Below are 16,300 nucleotides of genomic sequence, written 5' to 3' on the forward strand. Positions count from 1 at the left end.
CCTATATAGACACCAGTGAAAATCAGGACCCAAATGATTTGGGCTGCACGGCTAGGCTTGTAAGGACCCTAGTGGTTGTTAGACTAGTAAGAACCTATGAACCTATATTAAGGGGTTCTCAAGGCTGCATTCTGCAGCTAGTCTTATTTCATTTTATATTCTCACTCTTTCCAACCATTAATAACTGATGGCCTTCAAACAATGCAGATGATTGCAAGGGTAGTACTCTCTTTATATCACCAGATGATACAACAAAAAATAATCAGCATCTAGAAGATTTTGCTTGTTGGGTATCAAATCACTGTCATACATTCATTTTCAGAAGATGCAGTGTCAGGATATTTGGCCAAAACACAGAACAGATAGTACATTATTTTTAACATCTTTATTAAATCGCAATTGAAATAACATAGGTGCACATACATTAACAGAAAGGCAGCTAAATCACATTTATATTTCTCATTGTTTTCATGCAGTATACATAAAGTTTGTCTTTATAACAATTTTCATTTCTCTGTTAGGTAAATTGTTTAATTCCTGCCATTCCTTAAACCTCACTCCTCCCCTTGAACATTATTCTGCCTGTAGTGTTCTCACAAATACCATTATTTCTATATAATTTGTTCATTCGATTTTCTAAAGATCCCGCCTCCATTTCTCTTATCTCCTTTACAATATTCAGTACTTCAATTACAGCTGATTTAGATGTTGATTTCCATTTTCTAGTAATATACATTTTTTGCAGCTAATGATATTAAACTTTGTAATGCCTTCCTATGTCTAGACAAGTCACATCCTGTTGTCCAGCTGAAAGTAGTGATTTCCTTAGCTACAGCCATTTGCTCCCCCAATATGTTTGACAGAGTACTCTGTAGGATTTTTTACAATCTTGTCACTTGTTCAGCTCCTCAAAACACGTTCACTATTACTTCTCAATTTCCCACCACACCTCCTGCATTTTGTCTACCTGAGGAAAAAACACTCTGAAGTCTGACTGAGGTATAAAAATGCCTATGCAAATACTTCCAAGCAAAAATGCCAAACCTTCTGGACTTTGTTACATTCCTGGGAGACATGCAGATGTCCTTCCATTGTTTATTTGTAAATTGCCATACCAGTTTCTCTTCCCAATCTTTTCTAACCTCTCCTGATTGTTCTCCCATTGTTTCTTTGTAAATTTCTCTTTCAGTCTCTTTTCTCAATCATTCCTAACATTGCCTTGATTGCTACTTATAGCTATAATGCAGACAGCAGATTATTTTGAAAACCATAATCTATCATTACTGCACAAAATTAAAGATCTGGTTGTAATAATGCAGACTGCCCTACGTTTTAAGCGCAATGATATGATTATTAAATAGAAAACTGCCAAATGTAAGTGGTTACTCTTTAGGTCTCTTGGTTTTAAAGATGGGACAATACTTGTTAGCTTGTAACAAATTTTGGTAAAACATGTCCCAGAATATAATTCCTGCATTTGTTCTCACACTTAATCTGAAATCAGTATATTAGAGGAAGTATAAATTAAATTTACAAAGAGAACTCTATCAGTACTAGATAAAGATTATTAGTTAAGGTTCAAATCACTTTATTTGTACAGTATTAATTACAGACTTATCAGAAACAAACTCTTGTGTAGCACTAGAAGCTTCTAAGGAAGAACTCTTATGGGTAATGATAAGAAATTATTTTTTAAATGTGGTAATTCTTTTCACTATGGGGATACAAGGTTTAAGACAATGTCAAATAAAACAAGGGGATGCATTTACCTAATACAAATTCCTAAATTATGGAATAAGCTCATATGCAAAGTGTTTTTTTTACTTTAATGACAGAGTTGACACACAGCTGGGAGTGAAATAAAAGCTTTTGCTTAATATCAAAGCGCCTCTATCCTAAAAGGCTTCTAAGAACACAGAACTAGCTAAACCTATGAATGTCAGAAAGCATGAAACAAGATGATGAAAAAAGAGCTATGGTAGAAATACCACCGTATATTTGGATGTTTATTCTGAATTCCAGCAATATGTGTGCCACTAAGGAAACTGGAACAAAATACAGCATTGTACTGGAATGAAGTTCTGAATTACCTAAAAATAGTTTACAGATGTACCCACACTGAAATATTTTGATGTGAATAAGTCACTCATATTATACATAGATGCAGGGTGAAATGGAATTTGTGCAATGATTTTGTAAGAAGATAAACCAGTTGCCAGTTGCCTTCAGTTCAAGAATATTTAAACAATTCAGAAACCCATATACTTATATATATATATATATATATATATATATAAATAATTGCTAGTAACAGTATATGACCGTCAAAAGTTTTATCAACATATCTCTTTGAACATAAAAGTATAATTAGAGAGTTACTGTAAGCTATTACAAAGTAAATTCAAGAAGCTGTTGCAAACAGCACCAGCCAAGTTGCTAAGAATGCTGCTGCACTTACAGAAATATGATGAGAGTAAGTTATATGCATGGGAATAGAATGCATATAGCAGATGCGTAAGACATTTCTATCTTTCAGTAAAGCAAGAAGATCCACTTGGATATTAGCTGATGTTAACTGGATATGTCAAAGTCACCAGTAACACAAGAAAAGTTAAATGAGATTTAGACACTTAAATAGTTGTATTGCTATGGCATTCCCTATCCACTCCAAATATCATGAAATATTTAAAAGCAAGCTCCTGTGGTAGAATATCCATAGCAATAAATTATGTAACAACAGAAGGAAACTGCCTAATGTTTGTAAGAGGTCTCATTCTACCTACCTTAATAGCACTCTTAAACAAACTAGTCAAGAACTTAAGTGAGCCATTAGGAATCTCAGAGCTGAGTATTAACTTAAACTAGCCATTAAAACCAAAAAATGACTACAAATATTTATTTAACTATGTCAGGAAGTTAAGAACTAACACATAAAAAATTGCAGAACTAGTCCACAACAATACTGTACATTCTGACCCAAAGGAAATAGTTTATATAACAGCTTGACAATTTTTGCGAACATTGTACTCCACCCACAATTATAGCTATTGCGTAGATATCACAATCCCAGCAATCCCCTTTAATTACTAAGGAACAAGTTCTCTCAGCCTTTGTTCATGTTGATCCATGAGACACAAATATTATAAAAGGTTGCATGAGTATAAGTGCCAAATATGATCTATCTGAACTTCTATTTAACCTCCTTTAATTTAAGCCTCTCTATTGGTTGCTTTCCTGAAACCTGGAAAATAGCCATTGTAATGCCATCACACAAGGGTGATACGATCATGGACACTGGTAACTGTAGACCCCTTAATCTCACTAGCCTCATATGTAAAGTTATTGGGCACTTTATCATTGAGCCCCATTAATCTAGACATTTAAAATCTCTTAATACTGGACCCTCATCAATTCATCTTTATCAAAGGAAGGTCCTACCTCTTTAACCTCATTAATTTTTTGACAAAGTAACCAAAGCAATATAGCAATTATGCAGTACATATAGCATATTTGGACCTGACCAAGGCCTTTGACAATGTTCCTCATGCAAGTATTATTGACAGACCTAAAATCTTAATATAAATCCTTTAGGTTTGTGGTGGATAGCTAACTGGTTGTCCGACACAAACCATGTGATTACAGTAGCCAGTATCAGGCATCTTTTTTTCAGACAGGCCAACACTCCTGGCCTATGGTTATCTATCTGTGATAATGGCAGACTGGGTGTTGTTATTTGATCTTCCACTGGTTCACAACTGCTCTGATATGGGTTAGACCATGTTAACAAGTGGTGCACAGATGATCTTAAATTAAATATGAAAAAATATAGCATAGTTCATTTTAATAAACAAAATATATTAGAATACCATATAGGTTCATAGGTTCATACTAAGCTATCTGCCCTAGGGCATTTATAAGCCTAGCCAGAGTGTGTGTGGCTTTCAACACCCCTTAGGATGAGAATACTATACCCATTAGTTTGCTGTGCCTCTCTCCAGCAGTGACACAGAGATGATTCCCGGGGTAAACCTACGATCTCCCATCCACTCGTCAAGATTTCTCTTGAACAGAGTCAGTGAGGGGCTCTGCCTCACATGGACTGGGATTCTGTTCCATAGTGTAGGGAGTCTCTGGGTGATGAATCTGTCCCTCCAGCACGTCCTATTTATATCCGTGTTGAGGTTTAAGTCTCTTGCTCTCGTGGCTCTGGTGGATTTGGATTTTTTGAGATGGAGCATGTCCATTAATTCCGGGTTGGACATGGCCTTGTATGTCAGGCACAGATCACCTCTGAGCAGACGGTATGCGACTGAATAGAGCTGGAGTTATACCTCTCGAATCAGACACTGCAGTGAAGGATTTAGGCACTCTTGTTGATAATTCCTTATTGTTTGGCTATCATATTTCTGCAGTAGTTTGGAAAGCCTTATATCTGTCTCATCTGATTACCACAGACAGATCCCCTAGATCCAAAGAAGTTCTAATTACCCTTTACTCATCAGACTCATTATTGAATATAAAGCACCTTTTTGGTAATTTGTCAAAACATACCACTCAGCTTGAGAGACCTTAAAGATTTGGATCTAACAAGATCAGTAGCATCAAAAATAGTTATCAGGAAAGACTGTATTAGTACAGACTGACAGCACTCTTTTTGTACTCGGTCTTATATAAACTCCTCCATGGAGATCTTTTGAGCCATGAAAAATCCAAAACTGTTTGACCTCCTATTTCTTCACAGAATAAATGGTACCTCAAATTCCCACTTAAAGAAACCTTTATCAGCAAATAAATAAAATACTGCATGACTGATTAATTACCCAACATATCCTCTAGAACAAAACTTCCACTACATGTCAAGCGGAATAGCACACATGTCGCCTTCAAGGTAGACCTAGATAACTGAATGGGTAACCTCAAATTCACTCTTGGTCTTTCTTGTCTTGCTCTTCTTGAGTCTGGAGAGAATGCTTGAATTGAGATTTTTCTCTAGGCTTGTAATGGTCTGAAAACTATTTGCCTAGTACTTTATCTGTGAACCTATGTGCATGTACTGAAGATCCAAAAATACAAATGTTTAAGGACGTTGTGGAACAGCATGATGCTGAGAGGAAAGTAATATAACCTTATTTTTCATTTAACAGAAATATTTGTTGCATACAAAGCTTATTGTTTTAAGCAGAAACTGAGTGTGTCAAATCAGATGAGGACAAATGTTGGCAGGAATATTGGTCTCACTGGGACATAGTTAAGTATAAGTAAAGGGCAGGTGATGTATTACACTGGCTAGAAATGTCTGTAGAAAGAGAACAAAAAGATTAGAATTCTGATGTATAATGCTTTTAACAATAATAACCCAAGATACATTGTATTTTCTTATTCAGCTCCAAGCAGACCATGCAACAATACTGACAGAGATTTGTTTCAGTATCAAAAGAATGTGCATCTTATCTGTGGTAACTACTGTTTAAGGTTTCTTGAAGATGTAAAGTTAACTGATACTATGAGTCAAGATGTTGTCAGTGCACTAAAAAATATGGTGTTCTAGATGTGACTGTATCACGTAATGGTTTATGCTATGCCAATGCTGAGTTTAAAAGATTGTCAGAGTGATAGTAATTTAAACATGTTACATGCAGTCTCAGCTACACACAGTCTAATGGTCAAATCAAATGAGTATCACAGATAGTAAAACATTTGATAAATATGTCAAACAACATTAACGACTGTTACAGCTTTATTTGGGATACTCCACTGCAATATACTGGACTGCTGCCTGCTCAGTTAGTAATGGGTCATAGACTAAAAGAATGGATTCCCATCTACTTATTTGATGTTTCCTGAAATCTTGAAAATCAAAACAATGTTTAAGAGAGACTGAAAGAGAATCAGCCAAGGCAAATATTCTTCTATAACCCACACGACAGACCTCTTTCTTATCCAAAGGATGGAGATAAGGTGAAAATTTAACAAAGTTCCAATGAGAAACAACCTGAGGCAGTTATTTTGAAGAAATGTAAGCAACTAAGGTTGTTTATTGTTTAAACATCAGATGGCAAAGTACTGAGAAAATAACATAGCAGACCAAGCTCAATATGTCACATAGTGACTATATGAAGCAAAGAGTCATTGTTCAAGATGTTTCCAACTTTGAGGAAATACCTAGAGATGTCCACAGATACATTCACTGAGGTGTTCACTAGAATGGACTGTCATTCAGAACTATTACTGAAGTCACACAAAGATAAGATCTTGAATGGTTACACTTCAGAATCTCGAATTACTGAAATCCCGAATTTCAGTAATTTGAGACCATGAAGCCAAAACCCAGAATGCCGACAGTGCATAAGAGCAAATTTGAATATTTTGAATCTGCATTTATGCATTTCCAGTGCGTTGCATGTAGTGTTATGGTGCCTGAAATTGCAGGTGAGTGAGTGTTTGTGTGTGTTTTTGTACATTGTATGTGTGGGTAAGGGTAGGGAGGTGTAAGTGTGAGTGTTGGATTTGTTGGTGTTTGTGTATGTGTGATGTGTATTTGTGTGCGAGCGAGTGGAGGATGGCGTGGTGTGAGGATTTTATTTTTATGTTATGTGCGACCTTGGAGTTGGGTGTATATAAGTAGCGGGGGTGTGGGGAGTGCAGCCCCCCACATGGGGGGTGCTGGAGGGCATGCCCCCTGCTTATCTGTAGTGTAAGGTTGTGTGGTTTGTGTGGTGTGGGTGGAATGATGTGTGTGTTATGTGGTGTATGTATGTTCGTGATTGTGGGTTTCGGTTTTGTGAATGGTTCGACTTTATAGTCTCGGGGTTACTGAAATTCGGGATTTCAGTAATTCAAGATTATGAAATGAAAACAATCTTGAATATATCATCTTTAGCTAATGAAACAACAGAATAGTTTGCATCTCCATTGGCAAGTATTTAGTTGTTACTACTTAATGCTGCTAAAGAAAGAGCAAAATGTTGAAGTAGCGCAACATAAAAAATGCATAAATGGGTTTCCTAAAATATATGATGATGTATCTATAGCTGTATTTTATGTTAATTCAGTTTAACTTACAGGCTACTTTACACACTTCAAAATGAGCACAGTGTACAAGAAACCTGTCTACGTGCTACACATATGGGTTGTGTGAATAAGGCTAAGGTGCCAAATCTTAATAGTATCATGCACATATATTAATTAATATATGCCTTTGCCAAAATCTACTCAAGAACATACATTTTGCTTCTGAATGGGGGATGCAACAGCCTCACGTTACTTTAAAGATTCAGCACATTATTCTTAACATTTAGCAGACCCATTAAGTGTGGAATGGGCCCTTACTTTCCGTGACATATTGTGGAAGTCTGAAGGGAAATCTGATGGAGCTGGCCGTAGACAAACTTGTGTCGTACTTTTATTCTTATTTCAAATACCAAATATTAGGAATTTTGGTATAATTTTACAAGACTTACCCCTATCAACCAAACAATTTTCTGAATATGATAGGTAAAATAAGTGTACAACTTTCAGAATGAGGTGCTCATGCTCCTGGATGCATATTCCTCATAACTCAGACTGGAAAACTAAATTTTCAGTTAATTCCATTACTAAGGAGTGAGGCTGGTATTCCCATAACCCACTGCTGAGGGGTTACAACAGAATCCTATTGTATACGAGCTTCATTTGGGCATAGTCAATTATAAATAAAGAAAATGTGATGTACTACATTGGCAAGCAATGTACTGTATATACAAAAAGAACAAAAAGTTCAGTACTCTGGTATACAATTCTTATGACAATAATAATCCCAGAAGAGCTGTGTTTTCTTATTCAGCTCTGTGACAAAGAGAGATACTGCCAGCCCAGCTAGCTGGAATTTTGTAAATAATTATATGTCATTTGTGAATATTAATATGATTTATATAGAAGTGTGGCAGAAGGAGATACTGCCAGCCCAGCTATATGGAATTTTGTAAGTGGTTATGTGTAATTTGTGAATGCCAACATGCTTCATTTAAGATGCTTGTGTTACAACTGTGTTAGAACTGTATGTTATGTACTGAGCTAACATGTAACCACAGCATGCCCTGTTGGTTTAGAACAGAAATGTATATAAACTACTGTAATTGTGTACATGTACAATGTATGTTTTAACAGTGGGAACTAGAACATAGAAGGTTAAGCTGCAAAATTTCAAGAAAATTGTTGAAATTAAATTGTTTTATGGTTGTGCTATAAAAGTTAGTTTCAGTGCAGCAAGGAGACAGGATGTCTAGAACTAGGGTGCCTTTTGCATTGTTTTGTAAGTACTTTATTGTTTTATGTATTTCAGCAGTTGCAGAGATCTGAGAGATATGTATTTTTCACAGGAAGATGCTAAAATGCTTATAGTTTCTGACAATGGGGGTCTAGCTTGGGAACTAAAGTCAGGTGACAAAAGGTGATGTCACCCAAGCTAACCCAGCAGTAATATTTGCTATTAATATAAGAACTCTCTGGGGGGGGCATTTTCTATCTGTCTTTTAACCTGACAACAACATCAGCTTGACAATCCATTCACCACCTTCCCTTGCTGTAAGTAAGTTTCTAGGGCATAGTAACTCTTTTAGATTCAGATAGGAATATAGTAAAGTATAGCTTAGATGTTTTCTTTATTTATTTGAGACAGTCCTGCAATGTTGTTTTAAATATTTCTTGTGATTTTGAACTCTGACGTAACTGTGTTTGTTTACTGAGTATTGTCCTGTTCTTTTATTATTTATTATTAAATATATTTATACCTTTCAATTGTGGCTGGTCTGTTTAGAGATATTTAAGCTCTTAGATGACTTGCATATCTATTTGGTGACACTGTATAGGCCACTCCTAATAGCCTGGCGCTTGGTCATACTACCATTTGGATTAATAGTAACATTACACAGTAGGATTGGCCAACCTTTGCAAATGGCCTTAAAGTAGCTGATAAAGAGTGGCTGGTGGCAGTCGGAACTACCTTATAGTCTGGGCATAGCTAGTAAACCTGTACCAGCCTTTCCCAGGTGTGTGCATTTCTGTGTATGTTTGTATATAAATCAAACCTCAAAGTGTGTGTGTGTGTGTGTGTGTGTGTGTGTGATACTTGTGCAGGGACATGAAGCACTGGCTGGACACAGAGGGTGCTGGAGGTTTTGGCTTGGCTACTCAGCTGAGATCTCACTCCTATAGCTGTGCCAGTGGGGAGTCTTATTGGGGATCTGGAGAAAGAGGGAGAAACCAGCCCCAGACTGACTGTGATCTCTGTATGCTCTTAAGGGAAATTTCACTTTACTGTGCGTCAACTTTTCATCCTCCCAGTGTGTACATCCCCCACTGTTGCCAGTGGTGAGGATTGAGGCTCCTTGATTACTGGGCTAGTGTTGGGGCATCACAAGCTCCAAGCAGACCGTGCATCAAGATTGGTGGAGATTTGTTTGAATATCAAGAGAATATGCTTCTTATCTGTATAAAAATTTTCCTGAAGATGTGAAGTTAATAGATACTATGTGTCAAGGTGTTGTTAATGCACTGAAAAAATATTGAGCTATGGTGTTGCAACTGTATCGTTTACATTTTCAATTTACAGATGTATGGTAAACTGAATGGTGAAGTTCCAAATAGCCCATAGATGTACCTGTAGTGTGTGAGTGAGCATGAACTTTCTGTGATGGACTGGCAGGCACCTAGTTCAGAATGAACTCTCAGGACTCGCACCCAGTGACATCTGGGAGACGCCCTGGTGTCCCTGCAAAACATAAAGTGAGTTATTGGAAAAATGCATTGTCAGATATATGTTGCAGTAGCACATAATGTGAATATCTTAAGTTATGTAGGTATAATATAAAATAGCATTTGGATCACAACTACTGTTACGGACAGCTTAATCTTCATATAATGCACATTAATACATTCCTTGAATCCTATCAACTTTTTAAGTGAATAGTTTCATTGTTTAAAAGCTGTACTTGATTTTAAGGACTTTATATTTGATTATGTTTGTTTTTTCCTCCCACCTTCCTGTACCTTTCCAGCTGACCATCAGCTGCTCAGCGTTGCTTCCATACCTCTCAACTGCTCCATATATGGTCTCCAATTTTTGCTCTGTCCCTCCTAAAACTAGAAATTTTGGGAGAAAAGGTGGTGGATTACACTGAACAAATAACGACAATCATTAAAGTTATAGACTTGTTTAACGTCAGAAAATGCATGTCTATTCACATTCTGTAGTTTATAATCCTAGTCCTTTAAAAAGTGACCCTAATGATTTTTGGATTTGTCTCTAGTCTAGAGTTAAATGTTTGAGTGCTAACTGGGAACAGTTGGTTCTAACTAAACTGACTTTGTTATTAGCATCTCCAGGCTGGGACCTCCTTGCCCCTAGGCAAACAGGAAAATTGAAAATGTTGAACATGGAAATTCAGTAGTGTTGTATACCTTATTGTTGTACAAAATAGATTTTTGTTATGTACCAACTGTCTAGACAGGACTGTCTGACATGATGTGCATCAGCTGTATAATTACAGTTGTTGTGTCTTTCGGCTTTTCCCGGTTAGGGGTCGCCATAGCGGAACTCCGGTCCGCTAATGATTAGCAGTTGATTTTTACGTGTTGAGTTGCCAGCCCTAACGCACAACCTTCAACGAAGGTACGCCCATTCACGCATATCTCCACGCAGAAGACGCTCTAGCTGAGAGTCGAACCGGTCAGCGTAATTACAGTATGACCCCCAATCAGTAGAGAATGCTAGGTCATAAACGGAAACCACAACCTGCCTCACAGAATGGGTTTGCCAGTTGCTGCTCTTTCCACTCCCTCCCCACCGCACGTCTCCTCCAGTGCGCAAGTTGCCAATCCAACTTGATATGTATATGTCATGTTTAAGGACCCCGTCCCTGTATACCACTACCACAGAGTCTGTTATTTTTGTTTTTCTCCATAATTCTGGAGATACGAAGTTCACTACACTTGGAAGTATTTGTTATACATAAAGGAATGCAGGTATTATTCCTTTTAAGGTCAAAAATGAATTTGTGTTTAGCCTTTACTTTGTAGAAAACTTTGTATTAAAGTTTTCTTTAATACTGTGTGACACAATTATTTTGCATATAAAACACCAAAACATTATATGAAACACCAAAAAAAAAACCTCAAATGCTTTAAGAATAAGCTTTTATTTTGGTAAAACATTGAAGTTCAGTACTTTGCACTGGCTATGGATATGGCTTGCCCTGCAAAATCCCAGTTTTCCACAAAAGATCCCTACTCTGTTCCCTTCTACCTTTCACCCTACTTCCTCCTTCAGCCACCTTGCTCACCTTTCTCCACCACTAACCTGCTTAACTTCCTACTTGGTCTCAATAGTTTTCAACAAGTCCTAACTTCATATCCTAGACAGTTCTCCTGCATATATATGTAAAACTAACACTTTGATCACAATTAACTTGTACCTACACCAACACAATTCTATGTTTTGTTATTATGCATGCTCGCCCCCCATGTTTGTATTACTGTGAATCATGCTGTATCACCGTAATTGTTAATATGACATTCAAATTTTTGTAAACTGACCAATGGAGCTTTTCTTCCCGGGCCTCCGCTGAAAATGGACTAGTCCCTCTTTGGTCATTTGAAAAAGTGGGAAACCTATTCATGTTACAGGTTGTAAAACTCGCCGAATGATTCCCGCCATTCGCTAATAGCTTGGGCCTAGCAGCCGTGCTGGTACCTCGTACCCCACTCGTTACAGCAAACACGTAAACTGTGGACCGCCATTTTTCGAGACATGGGGTCTCTTTTGTACGTCACTACGCTTGGATACTAAATAAGTAAGTGTTGTCATGCAGACCGTTTAGTACTTACTGTCCCAAAAGACAGACAAGTAAGGGTGGTGTGCAAAAAAGCTAGACATTCGCTATTTTACTTCGGCTGAGTCTTCTCCGAAGCCCGGTTTACTTCCATGAACTCAAGACGTTTGACGAAAATGAAGAACGAGGTAATATATTCTTTTTCTTTCTTTCCCCTGTACTATGCAGATTTATGTTTTACTGTAGTGCAGGAGACTGCATGGTGAATACCCCTCAAAAGCGATAAGTTGGGTAAAGGAGTGTACACTCCTATAGCGATAACACGCACTAAAAATGAAGAGCGGATTATTGCACCGTTGTGGTTTTCGTAGGTTTGTAGCTGTACTGTTCTGCTCCTGTCCACAGCATGTATAAAATAGTTAAGATTTGAGGCCCCTTGTAGAATCACGGATGGTGAAGCAAGTAACTGATGCTGCAACGCCTCACCGAATAAACGGGGAGATGCCATGAATTCCCTAAGTATAGCTATCAGTAGAACACCTCCAAACATACCTCCCATCTTCTTAGCACAAGAAGTCTGGATAAGGCCTAAAACAGTGGTGGTTTAAAGACCAAAAAATAGGGACACATTTTAAATACTGCTGTTATATACTTAGAAAGTTGCTAGAATAACAGGATTTGTGCTAGCATCCATTTTTCTGAAGTAAATGAAGGGTGAAACCCAAATACATCATGTCATTATAGTGACTTCAGTACTCATTTTGCCAGAAAACCACACATTTTATGAGGAACAGACCAAAATATGTGGCAAAAATCTGAACAGCTGAGAGCTATGCCTCCAAAATGTGGACCTAATGTGCAAATGTAACTTCAGCTAAGAAGCACCCAGCATGGCTAACAGCTGTACAAATAGTGACTACAGAAGAGTAATTAGTATGATTCAGTATTATTTACCATGGTAATTTGTTAAAAAATTTTAAGAATGAACACTTGAGAGACTTTTTCAATGTGGGAGACTGGTATAATGCTTAAAGTGTTTACCTTACCTTACAAGGTTCAGGGTTTTATTCTCACATGGGGCAATTGGCTAGGCTTAAAATGGCTCATAAGGGCAGTTAGCCTAGTACTACTAACCTATAAACAGTGTGAAATATGGAATTGTTAAGACTCAAAATAAAGAGTTCTTGTAAAAAGGTGAGAGGTGGCCTTAAGACTCTCCCATATATGGGTTGTCTGTTGTAACCAGTACTGGTTTTAGACAAAATAATACCCTAGGGAGAAATCCCAAGGGGGAGTTGGTGGAAAATAGTTCCAGAATATTTTGCAAAAAGCACAGAGCCATTTCATAACTGAAAGAGAACGGTTACTGAAATATGTGTGCAAATATCAGTGACATTTATTGATGATTATGTAGATTAAGACACACCAGAATGTGTGGTAATGTCATCCTCAGTGGCTGTGATGTGGCAAGCCGTGGCAGCCTACTTAAAGAGCAACCACAGCAGTATGGAGGGGGGGGGGCGTTAGCAGGCCTTTAGGATTAGGGAGTTAGCTTTAGTGTAAGGACGAGCATTAGTATTATGGTCAGGAATGGAGTTTTAGGGTTAGGATGAGGTTTTAAGATTAGGTCAGGGATGGGTTTTAGGGTTAAGGACTAGAGTTTAATATTAGGTTCAGGGATGGGTTTTACGATTGGGGTCAGAGATGGGTTTTAGGATTAGAGACAGGGTTTGAGACGAAGAAGGTAAGTTAACAGTTGATTATCACTCTGAAGCCAGTGTGTTTGATAGCCGCATCAGGCTACCAGAAAAATCAACACTAAAACAAATACAAGACAGAAGTTCATGAGCAGCAGCCATTGTCAGTGTCCCCAACCATTCCTAAGCAAAGTAGTATCACAATGCCATCTAGTGTCCGGAAGATGTAAGTGCACTTCAACTTAACTGTGTCATCTTGCAAGCAGCTAGAATACTGTAAACTTTTTATATCAAACACATTTTGTTTTTGTGTATATATAAAATAGTTTCTGTGAAAAATCTTAAATAAAAAAATAAAAATCACATTAAAATGAATGTGTAATTCTTTAACCATGTGAACCATAACTTTGTTAAAACCATATACATAAAAATCGCTCCAAAAAACCTAATCCATAAAAATAACTCGACAATCAATGCATGCATTGAAATGGTAAAATATATTAAAACCATTGGTAGCGGACAATAGGGACATTCAATTAAAGAGTATATAACATGTATGTCATACGTCATTTCCCTGAAGGAGCTTGAATGGGATGAAGTGGACTTAAATCTTCCAAACACCCGATGGCAGTGTGATACTACTTTGCCTAGGAATGGTTGAGGAGACTCCCCCTTGAAACATCAAAGGAAGTGTTGTTATTGCTCATGGATGTGTGTATACAAGTTTTGTAACTTAACAGTTTTTATATTCTGATGACGTTCTGATAAGGGATGAAAACTCTTAATATATTTTTAATATATGTGTAAAATGTATTGGTTTTGGTTTTAAAATGTTTCCCAAATAAAATAGTTGCTGCTTGCAACCTTCTTCCTTGGATTTGTTTTAGTTTTGGAGCCTTTTGGATTTTGTGTTTTACCAGAAAAATCATCACTGCCAATTAACCACCCATACTAGGATATTGTCTTTTAATCTGTCCAGTTGTCCATTTATTTATTTCAATATTAGACAAGTACAGTGGAGAAAGAAATCACTAAGTAAGGGCAATTACATACAGCTGGCCAAGATATTAGCAACATGGTAACTTGAGGCTAACCAAGAACTTGTCAGGTCACCCAGGAGCCACAGCTAAACATAGAAATGAAAAAAATGTATGAAATAAGAACAAATGGATGTTGCAGGTGTGACGATGCATGGTATTGCCAGCTATGCCAGAAGGAGGGAAGTGGACGTGTAACATATGCCAGCATAGATAACTGGAGTTTTGTAAAGAATTATGTCATCTGTATATCAAACTGATTTGTACAGGTTCTTGTGTTGAAAATGTATTGGTAAAGTTGCTTGTGTTAAAAAAAAATGTACCAACAGTGGGTCCTTCTGGACAGAAAAAGAAGTGCACGTGTATGTCAGACTGTATGGTAACTATTGAAATGAATACATTGTAACAGAGGATAATGGAAGAGAAGAGATTAATTTCAGTCCAGCTAACTTTGAAAAAATAGTTTGAAATTAAATTACTTAATTTAGGCCATAAAAGTTGTATCTCACAGGGCTCAGTGCAGCCAGAGATAAAAATGTCTGTACTAGGAAGTATTCTGTATTGTCCTTGGGGGTGAACTAATTGCAGCTCTGGAAGGGTAGAAGTTTGAAATTATTTTATGACTTCTAGAAGCTGCAACAGATCTTAGCAAAGCTCTATGTATCTGTATTATGGCACATATGTGCAAGATTCTGGATCATTTTCTAGTAAAGGAGGGATAGCATAGGAACCAAAGTCAGATGACCAGATGTATGTGATGTCATTGTGTAATCCAGGACTGAAATGATGTTTTTAATACTAGATGAAACACAGGTCTCAGAGCAGTTTTTTTTAACCCGACATAGAAGACTTTCACACCCACTTCATCTTGCCTTGCTTTAGGTAATAACCAGGGAATAGTAATTCTTCAGATTAATGTGGAAAATATAGTGAGATTAGGTAAGTACTGTTTTTCTTTATCTGTGTGAATCTCTTCTTCTGTGTTATTTTAATATTTCCTGTAATTGAAACTCTGGTGTTTAATGTAAATAGATATTTAGTATTTTCATGTTATGTTGTGGCTGGTCCTTTAGAGAATATTTTAACTTTTGAGAATACTTGTATTTATTTGGTGACATTGTGTCCACTCTTGAAAGCCTTGCTGTTTGGTTAGCATTACCATTTGTATTAGTGTTGATTTCACTCAGTGTAATTGGGTACCCTTGTAAGAGCCTTAGAGTAGCTGGCTTTGGAGTGTCTGGTGGCAGTAACTACCTCATAGTCTAGGCAAAGGGTTGCAGAGCAAGTAAATCTGTGCTGACCTTTCCCAGCTGTGTGTGTGTGTGTGTGTGTGTGTGTGTGTGTGTGTGTGTGTGTGTGTGTGTGTGTACGCGCACAAATCAAATCTCAAAGAGTGTGTGTGTATGTGTGTCAACTGCTTGGAAAAGGGACACAGAGCACTGGTTTTACAGAGAATGGTGGAGGACTTGGCTTGCTTGGACACTTGGTTGAACCAGTAGGGAGTTTTACTGGGGACCTGGAGAGAGAAACTCAGATCCCAGATTGAGTGGGATCCCTGTGTGTTCTTAAGGGAAATTGTGTAGAGAGCTGCATCTGGAAATACTGTCTGTATCTGTTTTTGTTCCAAGTTAGCATCCCTCACAGGTGTCAGTGGGGATGTTACGTCAGGTATAAATATTATTAGCTAAATAAGAATGTGAAAATGCTTTTCTACTAGTCTGTTTCCAGTTTCATTTTATACTCCTAGGGCATACTTGGT

At 37.4% G+C, this 16,300-nt stretch overlaps 1 protein-coding gene across 1 annotated transcript in view; it reads left to right on the forward strand.

Moving 5' to 3' along the window:
• The first annotated feature begins 11,745 nt into the window (after positions 1-11,745).
• The window catches only part of SAP25 (Sin3A associated protein 25), a 1,501,590-nt gene continuing 1,497,035 nt past the window's right edge, over positions 11,746-16,300 (forward strand). The window contains exon 1 of the mRNA XM_044077299.1: positions 11,746-11,995. The gene's annotated coding sequence lies outside the window, so the exon portion shown is untranslated. The remainder of the gene's footprint in view (positions 11,996-16,300) is intronic.

This window comes from Protopterus annectens, chromosome 7.part0 (assembly GCF_019279795.1).
Source record: "Protopterus annectens isolate FY-2018-M chromosome 7.part0, PAN1.0, whole genome shotgun sequence".
Classification (NCBI taxonomy): Eukaryota; Metazoa; Chordata; order Ceratodontiformes; family Protopteridae; genus Protopterus; species Protopterus annectens.